The sequence below is a fragment of the Takifugu flavidus genome, chromosome 13 (assembly GCF_003711565.1).
Source record: "Takifugu flavidus isolate HTHZ2018 chromosome 13, ASM371156v2, whole genome shotgun sequence".
In the NCBI taxonomy this organism is placed as follows: Eukaryota; Metazoa; Chordata; class Actinopteri; order Tetraodontiformes; family Tetraodontidae; genus Takifugu; species Takifugu flavidus.
The window spans coordinates 1,859,118-1,881,569 of NC_079532.1; the positions used below are offsets into that span (position 1 = coordinate 1,859,118).

The 22,452-nt window shown below is 41.8% G+C and overlaps 1 protein-coding gene across 3 annotated transcripts in view; it reads right to left on the minus strand.

The window, feature by feature from the left end:
- Positions 1-22,452, minus strand: part of LOC130536123 (uncharacterized) — a 144,362-nt gene that overhangs the window by 27,146 nt on the left and 94,764 nt on the right. For all 3 annotated transcript variants that reach the window (XM_057051788.1, XM_057051787.1, XM_057051789.1), the window contains one exon: positions 11,208-11,396. The gene's annotated coding sequence lies outside the window, so the exon portion shown is untranslated. The remainder of the gene's footprint in view (positions 1-11,207; positions 11,397-22,452) is intronic.

Here is a 22,452-nt window from a genome sequence, read left to right on the forward strand (position 1 = left end):
TTATTGCATCATAAAGGGAAAACTATGAAAGAAGGTCTTAGCACCTGAAAACATCATTCATAAATTCCAAGAAAAAGCCAAGTGCAAAATATCTGCCGATGTGTGGACAGCTTGATTCTTGATCTCACACACACACACACACACACACACACACACACACACACACACACACACGCACACACACACACACACTTGTGACCTGATTTTGTGAAAGTAAATGGGGAGGACACAGCAACCCATACTCTCAGTGACCCATACTGAAGCCTTATAATGGAAATGAGTCTAGTTCTCTTTTTTGAATCTGGTCCCAGTCATTTAAAAAAATATTCACGGTTTTAGCAGTTCTGCTTCCCTTTTGGCTGCAATTAGAAGGAAAGGGGTCTCAAGCAGTGGTTGATATTGCATGGCAGAAGGCCTGGCAGGGATTAAACAGGAAATCTTTCATTAAGAGCCACTCAAGGTCCACCATGACTAGAAGATCTGTGCGAGATATTGGATAATAAGTGACATAGAGCAACTCTGTTCAAAGGTTTTTAATTCCCTCCATCAAAGCCTGACCACTGAAAACCGAGAAGCCAGTTGAAAAGCAGCAGTTGAGCAGATCAACTGATGATTGTGATCTAAAAAATGAGGCTTTTGATGGACAGCTGAATTTAAAGCTGGCTGAGAGCCTGTGTGTGTGATCATTGAAATCCTTACAGTGATGCTAGAATAAGAGCATATGACTGTCAGATAAGTTCTATGGTAGGAGGGAGGGTTTTGTTATAAAGGAGAAGTTTTAATACCGTAATTTCTGGACTATAAGCCGCTACTTTTTTCCTACACTTTAAACATTGTGGCTTATTCTACGGTGCGGCTAATTTATGTTTTTTTTCGTGGCGCACTATCACAACTATTGTGAATCAGTCATTTTTACTAACCCTCATGAACAAGGAAAATACTAGAAGAAAAGCATATGATGTGACTTTTAAGTTAAAAGCGATCACTCTGGCGGTTGAAGAAGGAAATCGAGCTGTCGCGCGTAATCTTGGCATACATTACGGTAATCAATGGCGAGAAGGTGGAGACGCCTGCCTGAAGAACTGATCGAAAGCAAAAAGACGACAAAAGCTTTTAGACGTAAACATCGCAGGTGGCCCAAGCGTGAAAACTTTCTGGAAGACTGGGTCAACACACAGAGAGCGGACGGCCGCGGTGTTTCCACTGTACAAATCAGACTGAAGGCAAAAGCAATCGCCACCGCGATGAAAATAGAAGATTTTAAAGGTGGGCCATCGGGGAGTTTTAGAATGTTCATTGTTTGAGTAAAAAAGCATAAACAACGTAATTTGTGTGTAGCTGATACAAATGTATATTTCAAGGTAGCTGCATTACAGACACCATTAGAAAAAAAAGGCATTTACCAGTACAATATATTTGTTTATGTTGCTAAGCGGATTAAATTAAAAGAAAAGTTAAAAAATCCTGACGTGATAAAATTTGGATTTAAGGTCTCTGTATAAACATACAAGTGAAAAGAGTGGCTGTTGTTTTTTACCTGTCTGTTTGTCACTCGTCAGTGACTCGTCTCTTACGGTGATAAAAACATACTGAATGTTTTCGATCAAATTTTTCATATTACTATGTGGGATACCTGCGGCTTAAAATCTGGTGCGGCTTGTATAAGTACAAAATTGATTTTCTTTCTAAAATTAGATTATGTGGCTTATAATCAGGTGCGCTCTATAGTCTGGAAATTACGGTACCTGAAATCCAACAAATAACTTCAATCAAATCTAATTCATGTGAAATGTTAAGTGGATAATGGTTGTATTTATCTAGTATTGTGTATTTAATTCATAAGAATGGTAAGAGGAATGTGAGCAGCCTGATGGCAACTCTATCACTGGCCTAGTCTTGGAAACCTGAGAGTAATACCTCAGCTCTGCCCACTTTCTACAACCCTCACTGCTCCCCTCCAGTGCAGGAAGATACTAGCACCACTCTCTCGAGAGTCATGGGAGTTGAAAAGGGCTGAATTGAGTTGGCTTTCCCTGCAGCATCAGACTGGCCGTCTAGATTTATTCATGGTTACAAGAGTGATAAAAAGGTAGAAGACAGAAAAAGAATTGTTCAGATGGAAGGAGAGTGCAGATGATAGCATCAGTGTTCTCTGCTGATAGGCAAACAATCTGAGGAATCCATAGCCTCCCTCTCAGGTGTATATCTGTGTCTACAAGACAACTAAGCCTCTAAGAAGTGTTTAAGCTTCTCAAATAGGAGCAGCTGAGAGAAAGAGGCATTTCTGTTCTGGGCGACGACCTGACTATTATGCTTTCTATTGTTAGTCGAATTCTGAAAGCCCAAGTTTTCCATTTTCAGACCTGCAGCAGAAAAAAAAGCCTTCCTGCTCCAGGGCTACAGACCATTTATGTCATTAGCATACCAGAAGCACTGCCTCCTGCAGAAAACATTCTCATTCAGCTCAGGCTCTTAGGCCGAATTATACCTTGAGTGCATCTGGATTGCACGTACAATGACTGACTAACACCAGAGAACTCTGACTAGATCTGCCCCAACAGAGAGCCTCAGATGTAGTTAGAGTGCATCACCAGATGGTTTGCTGTGGCTGTGTATGGAGGTGCAGAGTGCAGTACATTCCCTCATATCCTGCAACTTTTTCCTAAACTGCTAATGCGTCAACATTTTTTCTTTTCAAGACTGTTAATTTCAGACTTCAGTTCAGTTTTAATCTTGCATTCAGAAAAAAGATAAACTCCCAGAGGTACTTATATGGTGACATTCTGAAGGAACTGGAGCCATTTAGCTTTCCAGAGTCAACAACCTTTTGATAATGTCTGCATGAGTTGATTTAATACTGTGCTAACATGTAGCAGGACAGTCTTCCCAGGGCTTTGTAAATACAACACAAGCCAAAGCAGAACCAAACCACTGTGTCTGATGAGAGCATTGTTAGTCCACAGTGACTGGATCACTCCTATAATATCAGAACACAACCACGTTCTGTATCGCTTCTACTCAATTACATGACTGACCGCAGCAGGCGCCCACTCAGCACATTTAAAAGTCGCCACTGAAATAATTTGATTTGTTACTGAGCCAAACGGGACTGTAATGAAAGAAATGATTTTGGCCACTTAAATTATAAATATATTTGCTGTCCTGGTCTTAACACACACTTATCCTTGGTAATTTTGGCATTATTCATCATAAAAAGCTGATAGGATCCGTCAGTCTCAAGAGAAGAGAGAAGAGAGATTGACAGATGAAGCCACAGGCTCTGATGCAATATCTCATCTGCGTCAGTTGTCACACTTGGATAATGAGTCCCTGTCTTCTCTTGGGCAATTTAAGACAATATGCAAACATGGAAATGAGATATATGCCACTGTGCTGAGGCTGGTGGGGGTGATGGGTGCTTCAACTGTCTGCTGCTGAGATATAACCAACAGATAGCCATGGGAAAACCACAAGGGGCCATTTAAACAGAAACACATGTAGGTGTGTGTGTTTTGTATGTGCTTGTGTATACAAGGCTGAACATACAAACAAATATAAATTCTCTCCCACATACTTACAGACACCCTGACCAAGCGAGTCAGCTGTGTTGACGGAGAAGACCATGATGTAAAATAAAGGGAGGAAGGGGGCAAAAAGTCAAAGCTGTAACACAAAACTGACACTTAAATCATATTTTTTTAAACACCTTTGAGTAAAACATGCAGTTATTAATTTAAAGAATAACTGCCCAGTGATGAAAATGCCTATGTAAATAAGCTGACAGCATTAAATGTTACAATGTCTATAAAATTATAAAGCTAGTGTGAGATACAAAGAAAACTGGAATCAGTCAGTAAAACAGTCTGACACTCCCCTTAAATGACAATGTTTAAGGTTAATTTATACTGAAGTTTGTCATTACTCCACCCTGTCACTTTACCATCTGTACCTCCCATTCCTGCCATTCAGCCACCTGCTTCAGACCTATAAAATCAAATTGGATTACCATCCAAAAGCCAGAGTTTCACCATCAATCTTTCACTTGGATAAGTTGCCCTTTTTTCCTGGCTGTGCATCACTGTTTCCTGCAACTTTGCAATGCAGGCTGTCTTGGATTAAGCTAAAAAAAAGAAAAAATCTGACATAAGAAACCGTAAACAGTTATGCTAAGAGGATTAAGAATTAGGGATGAACTGTGCATGAGTTTATGTTTACATACAGCCTCTTTTCTGCATCCATTTCCATCTGACATGAGATGTCTTTCATTTTGTAAAATGTGTATATTTGTAGGTGCGGTGGTTTAAAGACACACACACACACACACAGACCCTCCTCTCAAACAGACTGTGAATGTTTGGCTGTGCCAGCTGTGTGAGCTTCAAACTGGGTGTGGGGTGTATACAACTGTCTGACAGACTGCACGGTGTGTATACATACAGTCATAAACAGAATCTGGAGCGGAAGCCATGATCACCTAGATGTGCTTGACCTTTTGACCCCGGGATGAACTGGAATGCATTAACAAAATAGAACACTTTGATATATTAATATAATAATCGAAAAAAGGAGCTTACAGCTGTTCATGAAGCTGGATGTGAGGCAGGATGTATGTGATGGAGCATTTTTTTTCTGATTCTATCTTTCTCTTTATGGAAGAAAATATAAATTAGCCAAATCTCTGTTTGAGACGCTGTGGTCACAAGTATGTAAACACGTGTATGCACGTCTTTGATGCAGACCAGACAACAGAATTCAAGACACGGAACCACTTTGCTGTCAAACCTCTGAATTCTTCAGCTATTAACATCTGGTGTAGCATGAGCTAGTCAGTTGTGTAGAGAGCGGTAGATGAAATCAGGTTTCTCTTCCTCTTCATATCAGCTGTCCACTGTGTCATCTTCATTTTAATTGGCAGATTGGCACCATGAAAATTGATTCTATGTGTTATGTGCCTACAATGTCAAGATACCAAGAGGTCATGAGAAACCAGTACAATGTTGAACAGTTTTAATGGTATGTGATTATAACAGCTTCGCTAATGTGGGTGTAAATAATTTTCACACTCCAGAAAAGTGCAACGTGTTTAAAAGAAACCTAGGAATAACATCCTGTTCAGACTATAAATGCCTGCTCTCAGATTTGCTATTTTTGGCATCATTACCATACAGCTATATTCTAAAGGGCACAGCAGCTTCTTAAACACAGACGACGAACAATGATAATTGTTTCATACCTCAGTGGGTTAAACCCCCAACATACCCAAGGTTAATGAAGCGATCAAATTCAACTCTTGTAAACCAGGATCTAGATTATTGGGCTTGTCAAACCCTCCAATAATTTAGGTTACACATTGAAAGAATCGTGCTTTAGACTGTCAAAATAGAGTCCAAGAGCATTGAGAGAAGCCCTTAAAATATCCAGGAAGGCCAAACATCTGAGAGAACAAGTGAGGGCCTCGTCTGGACTTTCAAGGCCATCTTTCCCTTGAGGTGAAGCATGTAAAAACATTCAAGTGTCTGTTTTCATTGAAATGACAGTTTTATCTTCAAACCTGAGGGATCTACACTGTAACACCCACAGTGACTAAACACAACAACAACAACACACTGATGAGAGAGAAGTGTTGATATTTGATGACTTTGCTAACACTCGCTGCTGCGACTTCACCCTTCTTTGTTGCTGTATGTGTGTGGTACTGAAAGCAAATGCAACTGTTAAAGGTCAAAAGGTCTGCTGGCACTGTGCCACTCCAGCTTTAAACTCCAGTAAGGCCAAGAAGCGTGAACTCGATGAACAACCGCGGCTGCAGCAAGAAGAGAGGACAGCTTGGGATGAAGATCAAGCAAACATGCCAGCTCCAACCGGAAATATTCAACATGTTTAGAGCATATAGCTGTCTGAACCCAAGACACTAGAGACACTAGATTAGTCTAGGCAAACAGATGCATGTTTGAAAGCCAAACAGTGCTGAAGGCAGTGCTCCCATGTGGAATCTGACAGTAGAGTCTCCACTATGCTGACAGTTTCAGTAAGAAGGCACAATAAGCTTAGTCACCAAGACAAAGGCCTTCTCATCCTTTTAATGAAGACAGGATGCCAAACTATTTTCTTTCTGTACTCATAGTGGTATCCTACACTGTATGTACACATCCCACACAGAGAAAGAGGTTCATTATCCCATTCTTCTATGGCACAAGGTGCCAGGTTCATTGACTGACAGAGTTAATTAGAGAAGTATGAAAGTTTAGGCAGCATGTGGCTCCCCTGACCCATTAAAGAACCTATCAGGTTTGTTGCTTCAAGGCACCTGAAGGGAAAAAGAAAAGCCTTATCATCTTTTCAAGCCAGCTCACAACCATGATTCACTCAACCAAAACCAGGAGCCTCACAGAAAACTCGCCCTTGGTTTCTGATATTACAGCCAACCATTCCAAACAACACTGAAACTCGGATAACGTCTGTGAACTTCATGTGAGATTAGAAAAACATATCGCATATTTTCTGAAAAAGTAGTAGCCTGCCCCATGAACCTTTTCAAAATGACATGTCTGTCAACACTGAAAATGAATGTGGTCATCTGCCCATGACACAGATTGCTGTGCCATGAATGACAGTCATGAGCAGTCCCAGACACGAGCTTTGAAGTGAGACCACAGCGCGCTCCTTTCCACCCGGTTCTCATGAATTCTGCCTTTAAATAGAGCATGACATCAGAGTCGGTGCTCCTTTACCGGCCCGGGCCCAACGCTAATGTGTCTAAATAATGCCACATCTGGGGAGGGCCCCAAAAAGTAAGAGGGGAAGAGCAGGAATGCAGCGGAAGAGGGGGTGAAAAAAAGACAAAGTAGTCCTCAAGCTGTTTAACTCTGGTACTCTGGTCAAGATGTCTGGGGCATGGACCCGTCACTAGAAAATCTGGATACGGCATCAGAGATGGTGTCCTTTGATTCCTGCTTATTATAACAATAAGCAAAATCTTTGTGAGGTTAAATCAAGTTCAGAGAGTTCACACAGGGGAAAATCTGTATAAAATATGCAACTGAGTTTCAATTTAGACCTGCACGAAATCTAAAAATTCTTTGATCTCTTTGTATGGCTGCCTTGCGCAATCAAGTGGCATCTTGTCGTGTGAACAGTGAACACACCGCTGACCACTCAACAACTGAAAACAAGCTTAGAAAAAAAAAGAAAGTTTGTGTTTGATTTGGCTCTTTGGTCAGACTGTCGCAGTTACATTCAGGAGGAGGTCTTTGGAAAAGGCTTCTCAGGCAGCTTCCCCTTGTTGTCACTGTCAGAAGTAATCAAAGCTGCTGGGTCTACATTCATGCAGCAGAAGACCAGGCAAATATTTAGGCCAATTTTCTGCCTGTTGGACAAAGCATCTAACAAACCTATGATGACTGAGCCAGCAATTATTTGTCAGTAAGACCCCACTGTTACGATTATGACTTCAGAGTGATACTTGAATAGATTTAGGGATAAGACTGCGTAAGATTTACCCCAACACAATGACACACATCACTGTGTTGTTGGTTTAACGGGATATTTGGATGCAACATTTGTGTCTGGACAACCATAGTAGGACAAAAAACATTGAAGAGGAGGGCACAGATTGGATGGAAAGGATGAAGAAGAAAGAGAGGGGAAGAACTTTGCCCTCCTGCAAATCATGTGGTTTTCATCTACATTACTCTGACTCTGCTTTGCCTCCTATTTACAAGCCCAGGTCTAGGTGTGAGTTGACTAGGAGGTCAGTCTCAGTATCATCAGCTGGAGAATTAACCACAGAATACACATGAGGTAGCTGTGAATGCCTTTAAAGGTCACGTGGGATGTTTGCTGTGTAAGAAAACAAATTTGGAGCATTTTAAGGGTAATGAAACAAGAGAAATAGTTGAAGATGAAGTTGTACTGCCAGCTCCACATGTTCCAATCTGATAGCTGAGAATGCCGATAAAGAAACCATTAAATTAATTATTATTAAAATATTGTATAAAATTAAAAAGTAAGCCAAAACATCACACACACCTATCTAGATTTTGAAAAAAATACATTACTATGGCAACAAATGACCACCACTTGCATTTACAAAATACATTACTATGGCAACAAATGACCACCACTTGCATTTACTACTTAGCATATTTTTATCTTTCAGTTACAAACAACCCTCTCGCCTGCTGTCTTACTTCACATCGGCTCTGCAGAGCATTGATCGCTCTGCAGTGCACATATACAATGGTTTCAGAAGAGAAAGGATGCATAGAGGAATGCTTTTGACCTACTCAGACTCCAAATTTACAGCTCTCTTTCATGTTTGAGCATGAACATTCACATCTGCTGCAAACTGGAATGAGGTTCAGGTGAATTGTGCTTAAGACTTGTCCTCTGTCCACAATCATTAAGTATAATATGATTTTGGGGTCAAATGTGCTTTGATCTTTATCGGGATGCTAATGTGAAGGCACCCTTATATGACTGCTTGTATAACCAGGGGTGACGTTTCAATGTTAGCTATATGGAGCAATTGTTTTAGTAGGTAAAAAAATACACCGTCAGTCGCCTTTAACACAAATGCATGCAGGAAATGACATTGGCTTGTCCTGAATACTATCCCTTCTTGGTCTGCAAACTGCTTTGCAATCTGGACCTAGTTCAGCCAACTGACAAATCAAACTGACACATCTTCTGATGTTGAGGTCACTGGTTAGCTTTCAACCGTGCAGCCTAATGAAAGACAGTTCAACCTTGTCAGCGATGAGGCAGATGGTTCAAAAGTCACGACAGTGTCAGTCACCTTTGGGAATAAAAGATTGAAACGCCTATTATGTATCCCTAGCAACAAGTCTGGACAATAACCTGTGAGCTGATAAGCAACCTTACCACTGCTCAAAGTCAGCTTATACAAACAGTGTTTTAACTTTTTGTAGATAATGGACTCAGAAAAATCATGGGAGTTTTAAGATAGAAAAGAAAAATGTAAAGTCATTAATCATAAATAGAAAAGCGTCTCTCTGTGGAGAATGAAATCACACTTCCCAAGGTCTTCTTTCACTTTTATCATCCGCACACTCTCCTAACAGTGAGGTCATCGACACATTCCCAGAGGATTTCTCTTTGAAAACCCTAACTATGACCTACTGTAGCAAGTGTTGTTGTAATCATACATAAATGCAGTCCTGTCAGCAGAGGAGCGGAGAACCAGAACCACCAGCAGTCGAGAGTTACATAAGGAGGCAGAACTAGGGCCAGGAGGTGGTAGCGAGGTCAGGGGTCACGTTGCCCTGACAAACAAAAAAGCCACCCAGTGACATACTCAGGAGAAGATGCTTTCCCCTGCAGCCCTGCAGGCCCAAGCAACGGCAACAGCCAGCAAACATGTGTGTGACAAATGTGACATCTGAACCGATGACAGGGTCTCAATAATCACAACATGTGGTTACCGCACAAACATGACAGGCAAACAGCAGAGGGCACAGAGATGGGAGCGGGGGAGTTTGCAGACACTGAGACTCAATAAAAGATATCAAAGTACTTCAAGTGCTGTCGCTTCAAGTCGTTGCTGAAACTGCACTTGGTTGAAATGAGACGCTGAGAGACTGACTGATGTGCTTCATCTGCAATCAGGCCTTTATATTGTGGGTTTTCCTGTTGCCTTTTATGGCTTAATGACCTGCAAACACTCTCATGATGGCCTCCTTCTGAGTTTTCATGCTGGTAAAAATCCCGTTTCTTCACGCTGCCCTGACTGACAGACCAGATCAGTACAATGGGAAGCGCACACACACACACACCACACACACACACACACACACACACACACGCACACATATGCTAAACTGCCTTCTGTTTCTTTGTCTTTTTCAAAAGATTTAAAAAGACATAAATTTACCTCCTTGGTTCCTGAGCAGTTCCTCCATGCATGCGCTAGATCATCCCCACTATTTCAGTTAGTCTTTATGTATTTTCCATCTCATTTTCATTTTGTTTGCCACACTCTTCTGTCTGTCCACTAGTTGCTGCACTTTTTGTATTTTTCTCTCTCCTGCTCTCCCCCTCACCAGCTCTGGAAAGTACATTCACACAGTTCAGCTGTGACACGGGGACCATCTCCTCCATGGCAGGCCGTGCTTGTGTTTTTTCAATTAAGTCCAGCTCCTGTACACTATTCATTTGGGGAAACCATAATTCTCATGGTCCAGCAGTAACTAATGGAAAGTCGCTTAGGTTTTCTTTTTCCGGGAAAGGTATCGGAAAGACCCGTTCCCTAGAAGCGTGTGTGATGGTGTGGGGATGGAGACCAAAATCCATGTTAAAATGAGAGCTGTTGATAGGAAGGTGAGGTCTCTGTAAGGGCATCAGGCTGTAAGGATCCACAGAGGGTAGGTGAATGGGGGTGGGGAGGTGATGAGTGGAGGAATACAGATGGATGGATTTCCAAGGGAATGTGGATGAAAGTGAGGGAGCTGCAGGCCGGATCTGAAATGCCCAGCGGGGAGGAGGATAGATCCACTGAAATGACTTCAAAGCCTAATGTCACAGGCCACCAGAAGAAGAAAGAAATACTGTCCAGAGATGAGCCCAAGAAGTCCTCTAGTATCAAGTTAAACTTTAATCAGCCAGACAAATAAACATCACACAGGAGGAAAAAGGTAGTTAATGCCTGGTGTTATTAAATAATAGCCAGGAACAAGGTGAATAAAACACACGCACATGCACACGCGCACACACACACACACACACACACACACACACACACACACACACACACACACACACACACACACACACACAAGAATCATTCAGCTTATTAAGGTCAGAGTTTTCTTTCCATTTCTGAAAATGTCTCACCCTCAGTCTGACCCTCTTCCTTCCCTGACCAGCAGGAACCATTCATCACAATTAACATAAACCTTTCAGTGAACGCTGACTCAGTCTGCATTCATACATAAACACTGCACCCCGCACGCACACACAGTAATGTATGCACTCTGACACATGCACACACCTACCCACATTACTATACAGTATGTGCACACATACTGAGGCATTTAAAGTGGGAGGGCCCTAACTTGGACAGCCCCTATTACACCCCCACCCCTCTACCCCCTACCACAACAAACCGCAGACACAGACAGACAGGCAGACAGGCAGACAGACAGTCAAGGACTGTGGGGAGACAGTAAATAAGTAGAAGATGGGCTTACCTCAAGAGCAATGGTGTGGAACCAAATTACGGGAAAGCCTCATGACTGTAGTGGTCCCTGTTGTTGTGGTGTGTTTGTATCTGTCAGCTGTGGCAGATGGACACACAGGCAGCACAGAGTGGAACGTTACAGGCAGAGAGAGCAGTGGAGCTGCACAGACCCCGGGCCCGTCCGCTCACACTCTGCCTTCTGAGGATGAAAAGAGAAGACTTCATTACGAGCTGCAGACCACGCCTCCACCCCTCCTGTCTCCCTCCTCCCAAACCCCATTTCCCTTCCTACCCCCTTCTCCTCCCCTCTCTACCTCCCTGCTTCCCTTCCACACTCCCAGCCAGTAGCATGTTCCAGGGCCTGTCCCAGCCAAAAGAGGGGAAGCAGACTGCCAAAGAAAACCTCCCATCCCATGGCTGGCCTGTGCTGTGCGGTGCACAGGGAGAGACGAGGAGGAAGATGAAGGGACAGAGTGATGGCATATATGGTTTGAGCCCATTAAATGACATGTCAGTGCTCAGGGTTTACATTGAGGACAGGCCTTTTTACTGAAGCTAAGTAAAGTCATGAGAAAATGTATGTGCACAAGTGCATGGGAGGATGGAGGGGTAGGCCATAAAAATTATGAAGTAAAATGAAAAAAGGGAAGGAGAAAGAGGAGAAACTGAACCAAGCCAAGAGTGTGAAGCAGCAGGGATTCACTTGAGACAGAGAGGAGTGAGACAGAGGGGAGGACAGATGGAAAGAAAACAAGGAAGGACTGGCAAGCAACCGTTTTAAGGAGTCAAAATGAGCAAAACAAACACAATTCAGAGAAGGTTGTGACTTGTGATGGAGAGCGTTAAAATGAGCACATCCCAAAGTATCTGCATGTGTTGGGGGTGGGACTCTGGGGTCTATAAAAAATCTTCTTTGTCTCTTTGCAACCGGTTTCCATCATCAACAGCAAAATAAAAATAACAGTGATAATCCATCGCCACACTCTTCCCCTCTGCAGTTCTTGCATAATCCAAAGTGAGCGCTCTGTCTCTATTTTTGATGAGGAAAATAGGCCTTAAAGCACTAGCTGTTTATTGTCTGTAATTATGAGGGGCTGGGTACGCTCAACCCAGGCAAGCGCTGCACCCTGCCCCCAGAGCCACCACACATAAACTCAGCCCTGCCAAGTCTGCCAGTTAAAACTGGGCCATGGCACACAAAGACAGAGGTGCAAACTAAAAGAAGAAAGCAAATGAACAGGGCTTAGTTTGAGGTTTTTCAGCATGCAGGGCTGATTCATTTAACACATATAGATTTGGCAGCAGCGATGGTGTATGTGGTGTCTTCAGATGCTCTGTATGAAGCGGCACCCAAAGAGATCTTCAAAGGAACGATTCTCCAAAGATCTGAGGGAACTAATTTGTAGGTCAGCTTTAATTCATAGACTGTTGAACAGCTAAACCCTGATCCTGCAGAAAATGAAAAGACAGTACACAGTTCATCTCAACACCCACTGACTGCTCATCCTTCAGACCAAACCTCAGCTATTACTTAAGTTCTACAGCTGTTCAGTTTGAATAAACTGAAACAAAAAACAAAAAACACAGCACCATCTTTGGGAACAAAGTCATAACAGGGAAATCTTAAGAATAATTAAAAACATTTCCTGTGGGGCAAAAAAGGGGGCTGTTTGGTGCAATAAAAAGGAAGCATTTTTTTCTCAACTCAAGATGAGGTAATGAGGGATTATATGGACCTCCCACACTTGCATTAACACCTACACAGACACTCACCGTGGCATCAAATTTAAGCAGTCCACAAAACAGTACTTAAGGTTATGAGCTGCCTTCATTGTAGGTTGTGAATGCCTGGTCTGGGCTTTGAGACAGCTGAAGTGGGTTGCTCAAGGGACAACAGAGACAGGCAGACAAACTCAGTTTAGTGCACCTCATTCCTAAGAAACGCTAATCCTCCAAAACCAAAGACACGCTTAGCCTTTCTGAGGCATTTTATGTCTTTAATATGGGGCTTTGCTTGCAAAAATCTAAGACTAATCTAAGATCTGAAAACTGCTGCTTGTTTACCTTCTACTGTGTAATTAAGAGTTGTCTCACTCAATGACAAGAATATGGAAAAAAAATAATACAGGCTAGTAACAGTGAAATGAGGAGCTGGATTAATTTTCTTTTCTATTTCTATGTGAGTGGAATGCAGATATTTTATGATTACTAAAAAATACTAAAAATGAAAAACATTTAGCCCATACGACAAAACAGCCAAGTGACTTTACGCGTTATGACGCAGGTTCTATTCCTGGACTTGCTGACAGTAACTGAAATCTTTGGGCATTGTGTTGAGCAGAAATAGGGACATTCTTTCTCAAGTTGACAAGACAGAATTGAAGATTGAGCTTGAAGGACTTTACAGCGTGGATCTTTAAACCTGGTTCACAAGAGGATGAAGTGACCTTAAGATGAGTGGGCAGCCAGTGTGACCACCTGAAATGCATGAAAATAGCAGGTTTACATGCGTGGGGATGCACTGACTGACATGGTAGCAGAATTCTTTCGGTCAAGTTTAGGTTTAGTGAAATCTGCTGAAAAGTTTCACTCTAGTGCGCCACTAGGGGCAGAGGTGAGCTGCGCACATATCAAGCACAGTTTTTCTAATGTCTGTCTCACCAATGTCACTGTTGCTGTTTTGGAGAGGATGAACCTTTCTGCCCCCTTAGTTTCATAACTGAGGTTAGAGTACCTCGCAAATGTTTAGAGATCCTTTTTAGGAGTGGCTGCTCCCACATTTACTTTAAGCATTCATTTAATTTCATGAAAAATGTGCTGTGAAATAATTAGATGGGAAAATTAAACAAACTGTTAAAGATAACAAATGGGATCATTTCTCTGGAATCCTGTGACTGTTAACTGAATTCTGTCCTTGGGTCTAAACAGCTGCATGTTACTTGCTGGAAAAGAAAATCTGCTAATTACTTGCAACTGATTTCATTGTGATGTTCTCATTAAAAATACACTCTGTAACAAGCCAGAAGGCTTAGAATATCACTAATTGCTAAAGATCTTCGTTAAACCTATTTTTTGAATGCCCCAACCCAACTGTTCGAAATATACAAGCGGTAAACTCATATTATACATGCACAAAAAAGATGGATGTTAAAAGCACTAAAAAAAAGCAATAGAAGAACACAATATTAATTATAAGGATGAAGACTGTTCTAATTCAGACTACTACATTCATATAAGTTACAGAGGACGGATATAAATTGTTACATTAAATATCTGCAGTCTGCCAAGAATAATCCAGGAAGTCTAAATGGCACTGGTCTCTCACCATCAGAAATTCATATAAAACAGTGAAAGACAAACATATAAAACATTTAATAAGCTGTGAGGATTCAAACTTCCCTCCAGAGGCCGAAACCAGAATCACAAAATGAGACATTTTTGAGTAGACCTTGCATGTCGACCTCCTGACAGCTTTTAGTAAATACATCATAAAGCTAAATATAGCCACTACATAAGTTCCACCATTCAGACATTCACCAACTACATTTTTATCCAATGACAAATAGAGGAAAAATACTCCTGACATGCATGAAGTTGTTTTGATGTGACAGACTATGAAGAACAGTAGGAGATCTGTGTTTCCTTCGAGATGTAAAATGATTCCATAGCGGATTTTGCTGGAGCTGCACTGAGGATCATTCTAGGTCAAGTTGGAGACACACCCAGAGCCCCAATGAAAGGCTTCCCTGATGCCACCAACGCTGTAATTCTAAATAAAGGCCAATGAGGGTGACCACATGTGGTGACAGTCTTCCTAATGACTCACTCTTCTACACCTTGACCAGTTAAAGCAAAAATATTAAGACCTCCTAGCAGGAACAGACAACATTCAGGGGCTGGAGGTGAAGAAGGGCCCCAGAAAGATGAGGGTTTAAATTCAAGCAGGTGATCGTGACTGCTGTTGGGCTCAGCGGCCCTCAGTTCTGGGAATTTCACACTTCGGATAACCGGGAGCAGCAGAGCAAAGCCCATCACACCCTGGTGTGCCATTTCTGACCTGGAGAGTCCAGCGTCCATGCTCTCCCCAGGGCAAACACGGGGCACCCCGGCATGTGGACTTAGCAGTTTGGTGACGTGTACTCACTCTGCCATGTGGACCGGCAGTGATTACGTTCCCAGAGAGACAAGGTATGGGGGTGTGGGCTCGGTGGAAGATGGGGAGGACTGGGGGGGTTAGAGGTGAATGAGGACATTTGAAAATGGAGAAATAGACTCACAAAGTGTCTGAACTTTATGAAGAAATTTTAAAAAGAAGAAACTATTCCTAAAAATATACTATCATAGGAGAACCTTTTTATGGAATGATTTCATTTAAGCTCAAATACATAAAATTTGATTTTTTTAAAAAATTCTTTGGTAAGGATATAGATTGTTGTTGTGGCGAATCATTACTGCACTATGGTTAGTGCTGGTGAATACATCACCAGTTGGCTAATGTTTTACAAATGAATTACCTTGACAATTATTTAAAAAAAATCTAGTATGTAGAAATTTACAAATCAAATACAGGCCTATGAAACAAACTGTGCACAGCACCAAATAAAGAAAGTTGCACATGCACTACTTCCCAAAAGAATGTAAACCATTCAGAAAGGATGTAATCACTCCTGGGGAATCTATTTTGAAAGCACAGCTTTGCAAACTATCAATTACTTCACACTGAAAAAAGCTAAAGTACAGCAAACCTTGTTTAGTTTGGTTAACTAAAACTATCTAGACAAAAGCCTGTATTGTTCATTGTGTAGAAGGCATCCATCAGAGGCACAGCTGGAGCTTTCAGGAATGCTATGTTTGTCAAATAAAATAATTTCTGAACTTCTGACACAATAACTGACTGAATTATGGTAAAATATGCATTAGCTAATAATCTAATGCTAGTCTGGATGAAAATTAAAGTACATGACGTTTTCTCTTCAATCCTCATCTAGGTAGAGTGTCTTGGGTGAGACAGGGTGGCATGGACAGGCCAACCAGTCAACTTTTGTAGAGCTGGAGCAAACCAAACCTTACCATCATCTACACAAATAGGCCTTTCAGTCCTTCCCCTCGCCTTTGTCCCTTCAGTGCTTCACTCCTGGAGACCAAAGCCACCAGTCCCAACCCGACCTCTGCTCCCTCTAAACACACAGAGATGTGAATGCTGTCTACTGTGCCATCCACCACTCCCCTCACTGTGGGGTAGAAAACATTTTGACAGGACTGTATTTATGGCTTGCTGGAGTGTTGGTATGAATCATGAAAAGAACCAAATCATCTGACTGGATGTTCATTTATATTGAGTGCTGGTCAGCTGTGTGGTTCTCCGTGTGTGGCCTATCCAGATAGAGGAGGGCGAGTGTGTGAGTCAGTGGAAGATAAGCCCTCTAATGAGCAACAAGTGGGTTGCTTATTCTGTGTTTATTATCTGTCTGTGTCTGTGTGGATGACATAGTTACATGTTATGGTAGTCTCTGTTGAGACTTTGTTCCCATCCAGGAAAATGAAGCCTGCCTGCTTGCTGAAAAGGATCCATGTAAGTAGCAGCATGAAAATCAGCAGTCAGGATCATCTGACTTATTTCTTTCATTATAATTGACGTGTCCTAACACTATCACTGTTACTATGAAGTTACATAACTCATTATGACATTGCTGATATTGAGGTTTGTGTTTTCTAAGCAAGTATAAGCAAAACACACCTTAGGTGGTTGAAAGACTAATGCTCACCTATTTAAAATATAAGTATTTACTTTTATTCTGTAAAAAAGAATGATGACAGATGGTCGGTGAGTTACCAGTATTTCTATCCATGGATGACTATGCAACCATTAGCAAGAGCATTGGATCAGCTGCTATCAGGCTAAATAGCGGCTGATGGAAACTCCAGATCTGAATTTTGAGCGGTAAGGACACAACGACCGACATCCAACAAACTCCTAGAACACAATGTGTTATAATGTTTCTGGAGTTTAGCTTCAAGGAAGCCATCCCTCCTTTATATGAAAAAGAAGCAAAAAATAACCAAAGAATTTAGACTAAACATGTCAGTGCAATATGTTGTATAAAATCACACATCTGCTCTTTTGTTACAGGACTGATGTCCAAAATGCAGCCTTTAATGTAACTATATAGCATTTTCATGCAAGAACTGCAGTTACAGGATTACAACTGCTTTACATGAGAGGCCTGGATTTGAATTTCAGTGTAAACATGACAATAGTAAAGATGGGGATGCTGCATCAGTGAGTGTGTGGTAACAGTGGAGCTGGGATGAGCAAATGCAGACTTCTCTGGTCCTCCTCCACATAACCCTTTAATATAAGGCCTCCTTAGCATCAGCCAGCCATCTAAAGGCACTGTACCCTGTAATTGACCTTAAAAATACTTTCCGTGGAAGTCGTCAGCCATGTCATTGGCCTTCGGCCCAAGCAGTGGCCGCATCTCTCCATCCCAGAGGAGCCTGGGAAGGCCTCACAGGGTATATTTAGTGGCCCTGTCCACTGAGAGGAGTAGAAGATGCAGATAATGCCAGTTTCAGTATAAAACCACTCAGCCGCCTACGACTGGCCGTGTCACAGGCACACTGGCCTCTCCTATGGGGTCAGAGGTCAAACAAATGCACCCAAGTAAATGTGAAAAGATGCAAGTGAGGGGATAAATACAGTAGTTTAGGTCTGTGGAATAAGACTGTATTAGAGAGGACAGCCTAAATTGTCATACTAGCTTTACCTTCCATGCTGAGAGCAATACCTATGTTAATAATTCCACTTGAAATGTGGGCTTTTCTCTACATGTTACCAAGTTATCGTACCCCACAGGGCAGCCAACACGTCAACTGACATTGAAAGTTAAAGAATAAGTGAAATAACGTGATGTGGAAGTTCTTCTCCAACAGGAGGGCCTAACGATGATACACGTGTTATTTGCTCAACTCAAAGTAGTATACACTGATTCTCTGGATTATTTTTTAAAACTTAAAAAAAACAAAAAAAAACAACAAAAAACTTCTTTTTAATTCTATTGTATACTCTTGTTGGAGCATGAAGGACAGAGCTTGGGATCTACAGGAGGAAGTTCATTGACAGCCATTGCTCCTGTGATTACTCTGCATATGACAATAGAAATCTTTATAATAAACCTAACCTGCCACTCTAACCAGGGTCTGTTGCAACTTTGACAACCTTTCTTCATGCAGCTTCAATGGTTGGCCTTGTCAGACTTTATTATGCACACAATTTGTGACAGGTATGATGAGTTGTGTCTGGGGGAGAGTCTTAGGGTCAGATCTTCCACTGTAATCTTTCACCTTTTACTGCAGCTGCTGTAATTAAATGTTTACCAGCTTTCATGAGGGCCCCCCTACTGGCCCAGGGCCCCAGAAATTGCCTGTCATGCCAGCTGACAAGCAGCACATGTGAGTGACACACATAGACACGACTGCGGCAATAACTGCAAGTAGTTTTTTCATCCTCTTCCACTCCAAACTCTCCTGTCATAAAATATCGATACTGACACTCTCCTAACATATTATATGAAACATGTGGACGTTATACAAAATACTACAGGCTGTCCGAGTGTGCTATCCAACCATTAAGCTGTCAAACACGAAAATATCTTTACAATATTTGTACTTCAGGAAAAGTGAGCTCTCCAGCAGCAGGATATTATTCAAATTACAACAGATATTTAAAGCTCATCCACTCATGATAAGGAGACTAAGAAGGAAGGTAATGCAGTCTCTTGTTGATCCATTTGTCCTTTAACATGTCATCTCTATTAGAATACTTTGTTTCCCATAAATCAATCAATAATGCTATAAAGCTACTCTGCTAGTTACTATAATGTGCCTATAATGTAATGTAGTGAGCGAAGCTGTACAATTTGGTGTGATTTGCTGAGTTAGTTATGTTGGCTCATGCCTGAAGGCCTCCACATCCTGCCGTCCTCTCAGGTTACATTTCTGTTGGTTTCGTTTTCCTTGACCTCTTACCAAAAGCATCTGTGCTATAATTTATGAATCGTCTCAGATAGATTACCGCTGGAGATAAATCCCAGATCTCCTTTTTCTTGTAAATCCTTTAAAGGTGAAAACTGGAATCAATAGAGGAAGACAAACAGCTTCCTCCTTTAACAGACACGATGATCCACTGAATAAAAAAGTGGCTGTCTCAGCTGTACAGCATCCCAGTATGGCACGGTGATGTAACAGAATCATCCATACTTTTGTGCACTTTTCACCAACCTAAACTATTCCAATAAAAACACACCTTTATCTCTGACAGGTGGAAATATAAACAACCGTATCAAGAAGAGCTTGACTATGTGCCTCTAACCACTAACATTACATAATAGTCATACAGTATGTCTATCTGGGGTCTCTTTGAGTCTCCTGTCTATCTTTGTGTGAAGCCCGGAGAAACACCTGAGTCACAACTGTTCACTTATGGGTGAGGAAGAGATGGTGGGCCAGAGTTTCCTTGCAGTGTGTACATTCACACCTCTAAATTCCTGAGCAGCAGTGAGAGGTTGTGTTGGCTTCTGTTCCTCAACAGGAGAAACCACAAGCCTCTGTAGTGCTTAACCACACGACAGGCCAACACCTCCACTCTAACTTTAGAATTCATGGCCTTTGATACCCAACAACATCCCAGTAATTAGATATGTTCATTTTTCATATTCCTCAATCATATCTTTTTCGGCATTAGCATGTTCTCGGTTCTCTTTTTGCTCTTCCTCAGTTTTCCTAAGACATGCAAACATGCAAGACAAACGCAGCAGAGGAGGAAAGAGTAAAAAAAATTCTGGCTCCTCTTGAGACACTGTCTCTGGGTCTAAAATAAAGTCCAAAGATAACAAAGAAGTGCTTCTGATCTGCTGCATGAAAGGAGAGCTGTTGAATAACCAGGGGTTCATGTGCACACCGTGGTCACAGTGACAGATCTGCGGACCACTCCTTGCCCATCTGGGCTGCGGTGGCTGTGTGCCGGCTTGCTGAGGACAACGAGTTCAGACCCGTAATTTGGTTCAGATGAGGTAAAACAGTATTTCCAGATTAATCCCAGCCATATTCCCTCAGAATGGCCCTTTCTTTCTTCTCCTCCTTCCTGGATTTTTTTTTTATATATCGTACATGTCCAAAAACATCTGGCTGCAGATGAAAGGAAAAGTGTGGAAGAGAAAAAGAGATTGGGGAGATGAACAAGTCCTTTTAGAAAGCATGATCACCAGTTGTGGTATGACAAAAGTTGCTTGGCCATTAATCTTTTACAAAATATTTTCTTAAAGTATGTAATCATTTGAATTTGCTCAGCAACTCCTTTTTAAGTGAAAGTTGAATCTATTTGCACCCTCTGGCTTGACCAAGCATTTGTTTAATGGCAGCAAGTGATGCTGAACACCAATAGCGAACCCCACACTCTACTCGTCTCTATTAGACGGATAATGCAAATCCTCAAATACTTCAGTACATTCATCCAGCTGGGCTCCTCAGATGCTTGATCCAACCTTAAGGACATTTCTTTGTCGACCACATTCGGGACAATATCCCTGATTATGAAATGTCTTTGGATCGTATAATATCTGAGTGAAAAAGTTCCAGCTGCGATTAGTCTAGCTTGGCAGCAGAGTCAGTAGGTCGTATTCAGGAAGTCACATCTGTCCCGTGTCCTGCAGCTGCCAGCTGAACATGTGACTGCCTGCAGACTCAGCCCATCCAGATGAGATAAAGTACCATAAATCTACAATATCTTCTACTGTACTTGGATACTTGTACTTTTGCTTTTTGCAGAAAGATGTGGTACAAAAGCACCTTCTGTAAAATGTCTCATAATGTTGAAACACAATTAGCAGGGAAAGAGTTGAATCCTTTAATCACTGGCACACAGCCAGCGGGCCTTTTGTGGTGGTGGGGGGGGGGGGGGGTTCATAAGTCAACCTAGTGGCAACCTTGGAATCTGAGGTTTTCATCAGTTGGCCATTTTCTTCATATATTTGCCGAAATGGGATATTAATAGCCGGTCTCGCAGGTTGAGGAATAATACCTCAGATCCCCAGGCTCTCTGCCTTATTCCCAATGGTCTTCAATTAAATTGGAAAGGAGCGGATAAGGCAAGCAGCCACTCTGGCTATGGCTTAGAGCAGGATCATACAGATGAGGGGCTGGTGACTGACACGCAGAAGTGGCACCCTCTGATTATTTTGTCCTTAAATAAAACGATGGAATGACTGCTGAGATGTTGTTCTAAAACCAATTCCGCTGATCACCGCGGAGTAACTAATAAAAATGTTCAGTTTCTGATGTTTTTTCTGGAACATTCTCCACATCTGTAATGCTGCATGCCTCCAGTATCGTGACTCGGCCCCGTCAGTGCCCCTATGGACTCTGCCAGGAATGGTGCACTCGAACATTTAACGGGAAGGTGAAATTAGTGGTGACTCATCTGTGACTACTATATTATTACACTATTTCCTTACCAGATAATTTCGATCGATAGAATTTTCCACGAAATCAGACTGTCGGGACACATAGTCCATGCCCGCATTTGAAAGATGGAAAATATTATTATTGCGTAATGATTTTGCTACTGTCACTTTATGTCTGAGACAATGTCCCACAAAACCCTTATTTTCTATTTCAACTCTGTAATTTGCAATACGAGGTGTCAACAAGGCTGGACCATTTTAGAATAAGTTCAACATAAAAACCCTTAAATAATAAGAAGACTTCCTTTAACTGGAGAACTTTTGGGTATCAAGTGAAAATCAGAAACCCCCACTATAGTCAGAAAGTGGGAAATGACTTAAGCTCTGTCATGTAAAAATATTCTTTGTTTCTCTCAGGTATGTGTTTGTAGGAGTACAGCATCAGATATTTGGAGAACAGTCATAACATTTGATATTAACCCTGAAGCTGGTCTTTTCCTAAGAAATACTAGAGTGTAGGAGGAACTGATATGAAAGGGCTGCAGACTAGCATCCACACATTCCCACGTGTGACCTTGTCCAAGATGACCTTTATCTGTGTGTACGTCTGCCCTGAAATCAGTATTTTCCAACAGATTCATCGACTTAAAAATTTGGGATTCATCGAGTGTGACAAAAGCACATTTAAATGTCCAAATGCTGTTGAAATGCTGACCCAGTGGTTCAGTGCTATCACCTCAAAGCATCAAGGTTGAAGGTTTGAATTCTTGCTCCCCCATTTGTAGTCTCTGACTC